Below are 12919 nucleotides of genomic sequence, written 5' to 3'. Positions count from 1 at the left end.
TAGCCCAGGCCGGCTTGCCCTGCCGGCTTTGAACTGAGGATTTTTTATTTCTATTTTATTTTATTTTTACTGGATTAAGGCTCCATTATTCTACTACGGGAAGATAATTCTTTTCAAAAAAAATAAAGCCTCTCTTTTTCATTTTTCGAGATGTGTTAAAGGCAAGATCAGAAACCTGAAAGTGAGCTTGAAATCACTCCGTGGTGGTTGTTTTTGTTCTTGCCTACGTGATTGCTCTTCTCATATCCATAGGTAAACAACAGCAGACTCTTCGGAACTTTGGCTTCACCCACTTTTAATCCAGACCCCTAAATCATCCGCCGGTATCCGTTTACTAAAAGATTTATGTTCCTCGGCAAGTTTATGAGAGTGGAATACAGCAGAGATCAAAAAAAAATCATAAATTAGGAGAAGAAAAAGAAAACTGAAACGCACGATCCCATTTCCCAAGGAAGAGGCATTCAATTCAGGCAGGTATATTTTAACATTAAATTGATGGGTGTTTCACATAAAAAGAAGCATTTCTATTTAATCACACGAACACAGGTCTCCCCCCACAACTTATTACCTTTTTTTGTAGCCTATTAAAACACACACACACACACACACACAGAGGAGACACTGCAGGCTCTCTTTAAATAATTGTGGTTCTACTAAGAAGTAAAACAGAGCATCCTGTCCCTAAGTGTGCCTTTCTTTAAAGTTTATTTTGTCTATAAATCCTCTAGAGTCCCTTGCCAGATTTGATAGAATTTTCTTTTTCTTTTTAAGAATGGATGGGCTGTTTATGTCTGTCATATTCTCCCAAAAGGTGTGTCAATAATATATGGGAATCAAATGTGCTCTTCCCATTCGTACCATGTGGAAGTTTGGCTAAGGGAGGTGAGGTACGGGGCTGGCGCCCTCCGGCCTCCGGCGCGGGGCCCGCTGGAGGCCTGAGGTCTCGGTCACTGTCCAGAGAGTTCCTTTAGTTTCTGCTTTGACGTGGCTCCCAGGGGTCTTCTCCAAGCTCCTGGTCCTTCTGGAAGGGTAGGCTTTGGTTAATATTTCCTCGTGTTTTTCTGTGCCTTCATTGATTCCCTTCCTTCCTAGTATTTTTAGTTCCCGAGATAAAGCCTCGTTCATCATAAAGTCAAAAGCCCTGGAAATAGCTCGTCAGTGAAGCATCCAGCCTGGCTGTTCATTATCTTATTGAATGAATCTCCCCCCACACCACCCACCCCCACACACAAACACACACACACACACCGTACCTTCACTAACCTGGTGGTCCGGCTCTGATTCAAGGCAGACACAAAACCAGAGCTGGGGTGGAGCGTTTGGAGATGTGTAATATGTAGGAACTTGCATTTAAAATATTTACACTCAGCCATAAAGTAGCCTTTCCCTTAAAAAGCACAAAGTTGCTAGAGGTGAAGTCTTCCCTGGTCTGGGCAGGCCCGCGGGTCTATCCGGCACACCACAGTCAATTTTGTGGGGGGGGCCTAATTCAATGTATCTCTGACGCTCTGTATCTCTGCGGACCACCTCTGCCCCCCCCCCATCTCTGATTCTAAGAACTGATCAAAATCAGTTTTAATAGATTCTAGTCAAATCAAAAACTTTTTTTTAAATTTCTTTACAGGATTCTTGCATTGCTTCCTCTAGAATGCATGTGTACAATGAGCATGCGCCAACTTCAAGATAATGTTCTGCCCTGTTTGAAAAGGAATTCTTTTTTTGTTTGGATTTAGCAAAGTTAGGAGTGTGTGTGTGTGTGTGTGTGTGTGTGTGTGTGTGTGTGTGTAGAAAGACAGAGGGGGAGAGAGAGGAAGGACAAATAGTTTTGCTTTGAAGTTCCCATGTAATTACTGTTAAGATCTATGAAATATACTGGGAGCCTGCTCTTCTTTGCTCAAGTCTGAGAAACGAAAACACAGCCGCATGCAGGAAGATTCTGTAAAAGACTGGATCAGACTAAGGACCAGAAAAAGGCAACCAAGGTAGACTGAAAGATGATGATGCTCTTTCTGTGTTTATTTGCAGGTGGAGGCGCGTCTTAAAAGAGGGAGACAGGAAAGAAGAGAGGGAAGAAGGAGGCAAGAAAAGGGGTTGGAAGGGAGAGAGGGAAAAGGGGGAAAGGGGAGAAAAGGAGGGAGAAGAGAGGGAAAAGGAAGGAAGGTGGGAAGGAGGGAGAGAAGGTGAGAAAAGAAGGGAGGGAGGGAAGGAGGGAGGGAGGGAAGGAGGGAGGGAAAAGGAGGGAACAAGACAGTAGTGCTTTTCCAAAGACACAGCAGGAGAGCTGGATTTATTTTTACTTTTTTCCTCCCTGCAACCTTGGGTGCAGAGATTAGACACTGCATATGGAATAGAGAGAGAAAAGGGGAAAATAGTCGGCTTCCTTTTTCCATTTCCTTTGTTGGAATACTGGTCAGGAGCCTCTAAAGAGAAAATGGTTCCAAAGATGTTAAGGGCTGATCCGACCTGCAGCCATGGTTCCTGGGGACACAGCGCCCCCTGGAGTCCCACGGGGACTTCTGCCGCTGCTGGCCTTGTTTTTCTTACAATGAAGGGTGGAGGGTGGGGGGAGATAGGACTTTTTTTTTTTTCTTTAAACCATCTCAGAACCTTTTGAAGGGCAAAGGAGGATTTCAAGAAATAACTTCCGACTTATTTCCACTAGTGAAGAGGAGTGGAGAGGGAGAAAGCTTTCTCCTCTTCCCTCCCCTCTTCCCCTTCCTCCTCTCCCCCCCCCCCCACCTCCTTTAATCCTGCTGTCGTTGAGGGCTGACCTTGGGAATTTCTCAAAGACTTTAATCTCCTGTACTCCAAATTGCTAAAAGGAGCTAAAAAAAAAAAAAAAAAAAAAAGAATTAGAAGAAGGAGTGAGGGGAGGGTGTGTTCAAATTGTTTATTTTTGAATGGTTTCGACCAACTAGTTCATTAGGAGTGCTCTATCCATTCAAACCTTTTGTTGTTGTTGTTGTTGTTGTTTAATTTTTAATTCCTTTGCCCCCTCTTTAAACAAAATACATCCAATCATTAAAGTTCAGCTGGAGGGAAAAATGCCTTTAGCCTCCGGGCCCCGGGTACATCGGACCCACTGCAGGCTAATTCTCCACAGCGAGCTTAGGAAAAGGCCACTTGGTATTTTCTAGGGTTCTTCTCCACCTCCCTCTCCCCACCCCCACCTCAAAAAAAAAACTGTTCTAGGGGGAAAAAAAGAAAAGGTAAATTACAGCCGTGTTGAAAGCCAAGGGGGTTAGAAAACAGGGAGAAGAATTGCTTCCATAAATATTTTGGAGATCTGAAGGAAATCCAGGCACGGAGCATGCTAGGCTATCAAACCGGGAGAGGTACAAACTCATTGAAATCATTAAGTATTTCATTTTTCAGATGAAGGCCTCTCTGCTGGCATTACCAGGCAGAGCTCTGATGTGATTTGAAGTGTCATTTCGGAGGGGTGTTGGTGATTAAGTCTTTTTCATTTCTCTCATTAACGGGCTGATTTTTCTGATGTGGGTTATAACTTCACTCAGATCTGAAATGTCACCCCCCCTTCTCCCCTACCCCCTGCAAGAAGGTCTTATACTTTATGATTTTTTTTTATTTTGAAAGACTAACAAACCCAAAAGTTTGGGTTGTTGTTGGGTTTGTGTGTGTGTGTGTGTGTGTGTGTGTGTGTGTGTGTGTGTGTGTTGGTGTGTGTGTGTCTTTGGTAACTGCTTTTGATCGTTATGGAACTGGGAAACAGAGAGATCATTTCTCTGCCCTTCTCAAAGGTCTATTTTTTTTAATCACCAGATATGTGAAGGTATAATTACTCATATTTAAAACGTTCTGTAATTATAGGAAGAAAGAATCGAAAAGTGGCTTTAAAAAAAATAAAGACCATTGAAAGTAATTGACTCTCAAGAAATGTCTGTCTTTTATAAAGTTCATAATTTCCCAGTAAATTCTTTTTAAGTTAATAACATCTCAAACATAAAGAGCCATAAGGTCCCTGTCATCTGCCACCATAAATACACACAGTGGAAAACAAAGCAAAACTAAACAAAACCACTAAATTCTTTTTTAAAGGCATTAAAAAAAAAAAAAAAAGGACCTCAGAGACAGAAATATTTCCCAGGAAATGTCAAACACGAATGTGTACATAGTATCTACATGCAAGAATAAATCAAAATCCGTTTTCTTTTCCTATCTGACAAAAAAACACAATCGAATGAGTTTAGAACATTGTTTGGGACAATTTTGTTTTTAGCTCTCAAAAAAAAAAAAGAGAGAAAAGAAAAACCCAGTGGTAAATGACACCCAATTGGGAAAGATAACGTGTGTTTTCTTATCGCTGGATGGGAAACGTAATTTTTGCTCTCGGTAAAGGAAATCAGATCTATATTTGGGGTGTGGGAGGGAGATCTAATGTCTCATAGTGATAGGATCCAACAACAAAAAAAAAAAAGAGCAGGAAATTTTCAGAATCCAAATGGGGCTTGGCTCAAAATTCACACGATTGTGTTCTCCATCCACGGTAGCCGGAGGAACCCAGGATATCCGGCCTTGTCGACGCCGTCTTGAACAGCAAAGGGTTCCTCACCCATGAGCCGGCCTTCGACGGGGCTCCATGTCCCCCACTTCTTTTGTTGGCCGCTCTATAATTTATATCTTCGTAAAGTATCACCTCAAATGTTACAATTGGACACCCAATTCTCCTCGATGGAGAAGAGGATTATCCGAGATGGAGTAACATCCTAGAATCTGGGTTTTTCAAACTAAGAGCAACCAAAGGGCGTCCATGGAGCAAAGACAGAATGGAAAGTCAAAGGTCACATGCCAGTTGGAGAACTGGGGTGGGGGTGAGGGGGGCCAGGAATAGGTCGGTGGGGGGGGGGGGGTGACAGGAGAGTCTTCACTTGGGGCTGGGCCTAGAAACACATACATGAACTGTCGGGGAGTCAGGACTTCCTGAACGCTTTGGGACAAGATTCCACGGCCGACTGTGGGAAGGCGTCAGTCCGTCCGTCCGTCCGTCTGTCCGCAGCGGCTCATGGCGGCCTGTGGTTTTCGGGTGTCCCCTTCATTTATACCTGGGTTGTTTATTATGACAGATACTGAGCATATGGGTTTTAACAACCAACCGGGCTTCATACAGGTGTCTACTGGTTGGGTTTTTTGGGGGGGACGGCGGGGGAGGGATGGGGGGGAACTAAAAGCTTACATTTAACTGTGTTTGAAGATGAAGTATTTGGGACTGGGCAGGGCCGGCAAGGAAAGGAATAAAGTTTCCCTCAGATAAATAAATAGTTGGGTGATTCCGGTAGATTTCGAAGCTGTCTCTCCATACATAGCCACATGCTTAAAGGAACCACCGGGAAAAACAAACAACAACCCCCCCCCTTTTTTTTTAAATGAATCTAATTTGGATTTCATTGAATTTTCCGCCTGCCCTGATGCGAAGAAGATATTGTGGCGAATTTAATTCCCTGATCTCTCTCTTTCTGAAAGAAAAGAAACTATTTCTTGAAGAGATTTAGGAAAGGCGGGAGGAGGGGAAAACCTTTAGAAAAAGGCTTAGGGTGAGGGGTAAGTGGGGGGAAAAGGAGACTTTATTTTCTAAAGCTCCAATTCCAAACACGAAGGAACTGAAACTACTTTACCTCCATCTCTTTGTGACTGGGTGCCTCTTGACTATTAAATGATTCTTTTCACTCGTCAATAAATCTTAACCCAAAGCATGTTGGGGCGGGGGGGGGTGGGCAGCACCCTTCCCTACCCCCAAATGAAAAGCCAACTTTCCAGGCTGTTTGTTTTGCTTTTTCTCTAAGAGGATTTGCAGAGAGTGAGGAAGAGTTAAGCCATTCTCCCTGGCTCTGTTCCTGTGAGAGAGAGCCCGGTGCTCATACACAAGGCCCAAGCTTGCCTTTAAGCAGGTCCCCAAAATGAAAGAGAAAGTTCCAGAAGCAGGGCCACAAACCCCACTTTCTAGAAGGTTTACTTTATTTTTTTTTTCTTTTTTTGGCTTTTCTTCATTTCCTCTGGGAGGAAAGCACAAGCCAGGGAGGTTTCAGTGAGGGAAAAATCGGTGTATCTGCTGCATCTTAGGCCCTCCCAGTTCTTCCGGAAAAAGCTACAGCCAGGAGACCTTCTGTCCTGGAGGCGGCGGGACTGTTTGCCGACGACCTAGTGCTGCAGAGCAAATCATTCCAGACAGACAGAGATTCCAAAAGGACAGTATCCCCCCTTGCTCTCCTCCTGACCCCCCGATGGTCAGAATATAAGACAAGGACACAAAAGTGCCTAATCGTGATCACTAATGAGACCAAAGAACCCGAAGCAGACTTAAGACATTCCACGCGGAAACCTCAACCGCGTGGAAGCGAGGGCCCTGCCAGGGTTTTCTTTCCATCCTTAAAACGGGGCGCATCTTTTGGTTTTGTGCCTTCTTTGTGGAAAATCGGGCAGAAGAAGAAATGGAAATGCCAACCGGCTTCTTAATCATTACTTCACTCTGCAGCTGGCCCGGCTTCTGTGAGGCCGGGGGGAGGGGCCGGGGGGAGGAATTATTTCCAAGGCTCTTTGCTCCACACAATGAAATGCACCCAATTGAAAAATGGATGAACTTAAATCTCTGTTCTGGGCTCAAATTGGATTGGCTTCTCAATTTGACTGAGTACTTAGAAATTAGTCAATAAGGCAACTAATTAATAATTTGACTGGGGGAGGAGAGAAGTCAATTTCTCCTCCACAGACAGACACAAGAGCATGGGGCACAAGGAAGCTGGGCGCTACACCTCCAGGTGGAGCTACATGGGCTTCTAGAAGCAATCTGCTTGGTTTTAGGCCTCGTCTGCCCACAGAAAGCAGACTGGAGGGACGTATGCAGAGACAAAGCTGTGAGGAGTCCCGGTGCATATTTTACACCGCGGTGTTGAGTAACCATACCTCGTGTTCTGCCACGGGTAGCTCACCCCTATAATCCTAGCTGGTCAGGAATGCAGAGATCTGAGGGCCGAGGTTGGAAGGCAGCCTGGGCCAACAAATCCAGAGAGACTCTTCTCTTCAATTCACCAGCAAAAAGCCAGAAGCCCAGGCCTGGCTTAAGAGGTAGAGAGTCGAGCCTTGAGCAAAAAAAAGTCAAAGCCCTGAGTTCAAGCCCCAGTACTGGTACATGCACGTATCGATGTGCATGTGCACGCACACGCACGCACACGCACACACATGCACACACACACACACACACACACACACAACCTAGTCTTACTATAGCCAACAGGAAGCAAGTGTTGATGGATTAGATCTGGCCGTCAGCACTCAGAAGACGTGTTTTTGTTGTTTCATTCTGTTCTCACGCAGAGAGGTGGCCCTGGAAGCAGGCTTGGGGACCACAGTCACTTTGCCAAGCCAGGCCCACTCAGTCGTCCAGAGAGGAGCCAGATTTAAAACCCCAGATCTGTGCAGCCCGAGCCCCCATGCTCAGGAGACCACGAGCTAGGGGTGTACTAGAAATTTCCTTCCTGTCCCTGCCTGGAGAGAAATGTACCCAAGCCTGTCTCCAATTTGACACATGGCCAGCAACTAGGCCCCCTCCTTTTCTCTTTCTCTCTCTCTCTCAGTTTCCCCTAGGTGAATCCAGGAAAGACCTCCGCCAGTGACCCTATAAAAGAGCCTTCTTGTTGAACCCTCCTGACTCTACAAAGCACATATTTAAGACAAAATAAATATTGATCATCTGATGGTACTCAGAAGACATCCAAGATCCAAGAGGCCAGGCTTTGTGTTCACACGGAACAGACCTCAGGAGATCCGTCGTTAAGAATAAAAGCAATCGGGTTCCGTGACGGCTCATCTGCCCGAGCCTCCCTTCCCTCTCCTGGAAAACAAAAATAACAATCCCAAAAGCTCCGGCGTCTGCACGTCCCCGGATGTCTGTCAAGGCCTGACAAGACCATCTTTGCACGTGAGCAGGTGCAGAGCGAAGCCAGTGAGTAGTACCCCGAAGACGGGCTGGGCTCAGTGGTGGGGATGGTTGGGGGGGGGGGGGTGGCGGTGGTGATGGTGATGATGATGGTACCGATCGGGGCGGGGGGGGGGGTAATCAGCTTTGGCAGCGCCGGGCATGAAAACGATAGCGCTAACTTGCTGTGTTTACCAGTAAGAACACGGAGGGGCCCCAGAGCCCTGTGCTTGTAAGAAGTCTAGCCAAGACTAGAAATCCATCTTGCAGCGCTGGCTCACTGCCTTCTCCACTAAAAATAGGTGGGGGAAGGGGGGGGGCTTGGCTGGAGTCAGCTGGGAGCAGCAGGTTGGCTCAGCCGTCCCTGCACCCCCGGCTCCTTTTACACTGCCCGCCCCAGGCCTCGGGCACCGCCTGGGACCGCTGATGGGGCTCTGGTGCCCGTCTGAGAGGTCTGGGGGGGACAGTGAGTCACAGCCAGCAGCTCCCAGAAACTTCACCTCCTGTGCTCAGCCCTGGAGACCCCACAGTGGCCGCCGTCTGTCTACGTGCCCGTGCACGCGGGGCGCTGTGATGAAGGACAGTGGGGGAGAGGGGTGCGTGCGTGCTGCTGCAGCCGTGGGACTGTCAGGAAAACGGGGGGGGGGGGGTGCCGACCGGAGGGGCCGCGCTGGAACAGCTGCCACGGGAGCTCAGAGCCAGCCACACACAGCACAGACAGACGGCACCGAGTGCTCGCCGCTGACAGGCCTGGCGGACAGAGGCTTCCCTGCGCAGGTCACAGCCAGGCCGCGGCAGCAGCGGGGACGCGGCCACGTCCTAAAGCCCGGGGGTGGCACTTCATTCATTCACTCCCTCACTGTCTGCTCCTTCACTCGTTGCTTCATTTATTCACTCACTCGCGACGCACTCGGTCGTTCATCCAGCTGCTCTCTTTGTGGCTCCCCCTCCCCCCCCCCCCCCCGCAGTCATTCGCCCGCCAATCCCCACTAGCTTTGCTTGTTAGTCAACCCATATTGACTCATTGTGTATTCCACACCGTCCCGGACACGGGGCGCCGTGTGAATGAACCACACAAGGCTTTGGGGCGCATCACAAAGGAGCCCGGAGCCGCGCGCGCGGCTGCACGGTTGGCTGCTGGGGAGCATCAAGCACTGTCACAGAGGAAATGCCACCTGCCTTCACAGCCTGGGGGGCGGGGAGGGCCGGACGGAGCACGGAAGGAAGAGCTGAGCGGGGGAAGGGTCATCAGGATGGAAGGAAGGGAACCCGCAGAGGTCTGGAGGGGACCGAAGCCCACAGTGCATTGTAGAACCACAGAAAGGAGGGGGGCAGGCTCCCGGGACATGTGGGGTGCTGCTACCCACCTCCCACAGCAGCGCCTTACATCCTCATCCTCATCCTCGCATCCTCTTGTTAATATTACGGAGACCGCTGCGGCAATGAAGGAGACCAAGGCAAAGCCCTGGGTGCGATTCAGTACCTAACCCCACGGATTCACAGCTGGGGAGACTGAGGCGCGGCAGGTGGCTTGGCCCGTGGGAGTCCCATGAGACACAGCTGAGAAACTACTGTGGTGGGTCCCTGCCAGGATGCCAAGGGACAGACGAAAATATCCCGGGGAAAACGCTGAACTGCCAGCCCCCCGACCAGGGCAGACGCGCAGGCCGCTCTGCTTCTCGCTCTGACCCATCCCCAGCACCCGGGACGGGGCCAGCCACCGGTGAACCTGAGAAACAGACAATGCGCAGCCAGATTGCGTTCAAACGCCACAAACGGGGCAGCCCTTAGTCCAGGCACGGTGTCTTTCTTTCAGTGTTGAAAGAGGAGGGAGGAAGGAAGAGAAGAGGACAACCAGCTAGGTAGGAGAGGGAAAAAGGAGGGGAGAAGGGAAGAGGGAGGAGGGAGGGGAGGAGGGGAGGAGGGGAGGAGGGGAGGAGGGGAGGAGGGGAGGGAGGAGGTGAAAGGGGAAAGGCCAGGCCATCAACCAAGCTTTTCAGAGCTCCATTCCCATACCAAAAGACAGCAAAAAACGGTATCCTAAATATCCCAGAACAAGTGGTTTTCTCTGTCTAGCCCTTAAGACTCCTCTGCCCCGCGTAAGGAGCCAGTGGGAGGGGCCCACACGCGGGCCGTGGGTGCTGGAGCTGTGAGCGCACTTCCAGCCTAAAGCATTTTTGCAGCCTGGTGATTTCTGAAAGCTCGGGGCAAGGCACGGGCTCCCGCAAAGACTCATCCGTCCGACCCCTCCGCTGGCTTCCACGGCCCTGATGCAAGCCACGCTCAGTGCTGGGCCTCCTCGGTTTCCCCAAGCTGTAGGGCAATGGGGTTAGATCATCTCAGATTTAACCTCAGCAGGAATCCCGCCGGAGTCCCTGCGTCCTTCCTGGCCCACACTACCCTGACCGTATTGGTGATGAGGAGGACAACGCCAGCACTGTTTTTTATGGAAACTCCCCCTATCCCCCCCCAGCCAGAGCTCTTTGCAATTCATTCCAGATACGGCAGATCTAGTCTCCTTTACAGGAGGAAACAAAAGTTCAGAGAGGTTTTGTACCTTGCCTGAGGTAGCACAGCCAATGGAGGGGGGGGGGAGCCCAAACTGGATTGAGACATGTCTGAGCAGAAAAGTTAGCCTCTCCCCACCACCCCATCCTACACACACACACACACACCTCCACAGCCCAGCAGCTCCAGCCGACGTATATTCACTGAACACACAGAGGCCAGTACAGAGGGAAGAAGAGGGGTGTTTGTGGATGATGTCACTTGTCATTTAGGCCACCTGCCCAGCCTCCTTGTCTGCTTCTGCTCCCCAACTCCGGCCACTGGATGGTACCACCAGGGGTACTCACACCTCAGTGCCAGCAGTAGGGCACAACCAGGTCACATGACTCTGGTCTGCCCAATCCACGTACCACACCATCTCCTGAGAGCAGTGATTGGCTCACAGAGGGCTGGGTGGCCCCCACCAGGGCAGCCAGGTAGCTGGTCACAAGCACCCCTGGGTGCCGCCGTGGTAGCAGAGAGTTCCCCACCAGGAGACCCGGTACCTCTTAAGTCACAACCACCTCACACTGCCCAGCCTTCCACCACGCTAGGGCCTGCCCTAAAGCCCTTCCTGGGCAGGCAGGGCGAGCCCTTGAACTCTCCAGCCTGGGCGTGGTGAGCCCTACGTGCCTTCTTTTTATACATGACCCAGGCTGCACAGCTCTCTTCTAGAAACGGAATGGAGGGAGACCACATCTGAGGGATCCACCCACAAAAGGTGGACCGGTGGACCCCAAGAAGGATCAGCAAGCCATACCCCCACCACCTCCAGGGTGGGAGAGAGAAGGTCAGGGTTTCCATTGAAATGGGAGAGGCTTTGAGTGTTAGAGTCCCTCAGCCAGCCAGGGAGGCTGAATTACATTTGACCCCTAGGGCATTGTTTACTGCCTAGGTAGGTTAAGTTAAAGACCTGTTGTTTTAGGGAACTATTTGTTGACCTTCCTTGGGCTGAAAGCAAACCCGTCATTAATCCTTTGTGTAGGGCGGAGGTTGTACTCTGAAGGCCCTGGTTGTGACTTTGCATAACCTTGGTGAGCCCTGGAGGCTGGAAGTTGGGAAGTTTAATGACCAGGTTCCCTCCTGGGGACCCTGTGAGCTCACCCTGCATTTTCAGGTTCCCGGCATATTTCCCCATCACCCTGGGCTAACTGCTACCTTTCCACGTGGGTGACGAGGGAAGAGTGGTCACAATCCCCACCCCCAGCCCCACCGAGGGCTCACCCTCCCCACAGAAGACACTGGTTGGCCCTGAACTGGGAGAACTCATGCTGGGAGGTTCTGTCAGGTCTGCCCCAGGGCAGGCCCTGGCCTCCCAGCTGCCTGCATAAGTCCCCGCCCATACCTGTGTTACCTAGGTAACCAGCACACCTGGAAGCAGTCGCCTCCCCCCTCCTCTGAGGTCACATCCTGGGTGGACCCGGGTCATGCCCGTGGGGGGGGGCGGGGAGGGTCCCAGGCTTTGAGGTCACGTCCGCATCCATTGTGGCCACACCTTCTCTCTCCCCCCCTCCTCTCCCCCCCCCCCCAGCCCCTTCCCTACTTAAACCCAGGCAGGACATCAGCCTGCCCTTTTGCCTGTGTGCCTCTACCTTGCTGGTAGGGCAGCAATTCCTGAATACCTCCTGGTTAAACCTATTTAATTTACCTTACAGTGACCCAGCCTCCCAAGCTTTCCGTCACCACACGTGACCCCAGCTGCAAGGAATGCTGGGAAATGTCTTGCGGCCCGCATGGAGGAACGGAAGCGGGATGGATGGTCAGGTGGTGGAGTTCTGCCATGACCCACCCTTCGATTAAGCAAATCCACTTTGAACCCCCTGTGAAGCAAAAGGCACTTTGGGGCCTGAGCCTTAAAGAGATGGGGACCCTAGAGTCTTAAAGAGATGACTCAGACAGCCACCGTAGCCGGGAGCTCACCCTGACTAAGAAAGGTAACTAGGCAAGGATGATCACAGACAAACAAAAACCACCCAGACGCCTCGCGAGTGCGCCGGCAAGGGAGGCCCAAGGAGTCCAACGTCTCGTCCACAGGGTCCAACGTGGAAAGTGAGTTCCCACCACTGGTTGTTGGGAACTCTGGGATTCAAGCACGGGCTAGAGATGGAGCCTGGAACTGGACCAAGGCTGGACCTCTAGAAATGGCGACAGGAGCCGTGTCAGGCAGGGCGTGAAAGAGGGGAGTCAACAGCCCGGCCTCCCTCCCTTCCCTCCCTCCCTCCCTCCCTCTCTCTCTCTCTCTCTCTCTCTCCTGTCTCTGGCTGGTGCCACCCATTTGGCCCACCCCAACCTAGTGTGACTGGGGCAGAGCAAGGGCGGGGCCAGATGATCCTAAGTACAAAGGGGCCCGGATGGGCTCCTGAGAGGACCACAGGACTTTGGACCTTGGCCTTAGCGCACAAACATCACAGCCAGAGACAGAGGAGCACACCCTGGGCGGCC

General features: G+C 50.8%; 1 long non-coding RNA gene across 1 annotated transcript; it reads left to right on the top strand.

The window, feature by feature from the left end:
* Positions 1-1738: 1738 nt before the first annotated feature.
* LOC138826340 (uncharacterized) lies at positions 1739-12667 on the top strand. The gene is made up of 3 exons (XR_011371689.1): positions 1739-1982; positions 7590-7957; positions 12133-12667. It is a non-coding gene; the product is annotated as an uncharacterized lncRNA (long non-coding RNA).
* The last annotated feature ends 252 nt before the right edge of the window (positions 12668-12919 follow it).

The sequence above is a fragment of the Dipodomys merriami genome, unplaced genomic scaffold (assembly GCF_024711535.1).
Source record: "Dipodomys merriami isolate MVZ:Mamm:240054 unplaced genomic scaffold, mDipMer1.0.p SCAF_142, whole genome shotgun sequence".
Classification (NCBI taxonomy): Eukaryota; Metazoa; Chordata; class Mammalia; order Rodentia; family Heteromyidae; genus Dipodomys; species Dipodomys merriami.
This window is presented reverse-complemented; position numbering and strand designations above follow the sequence as displayed.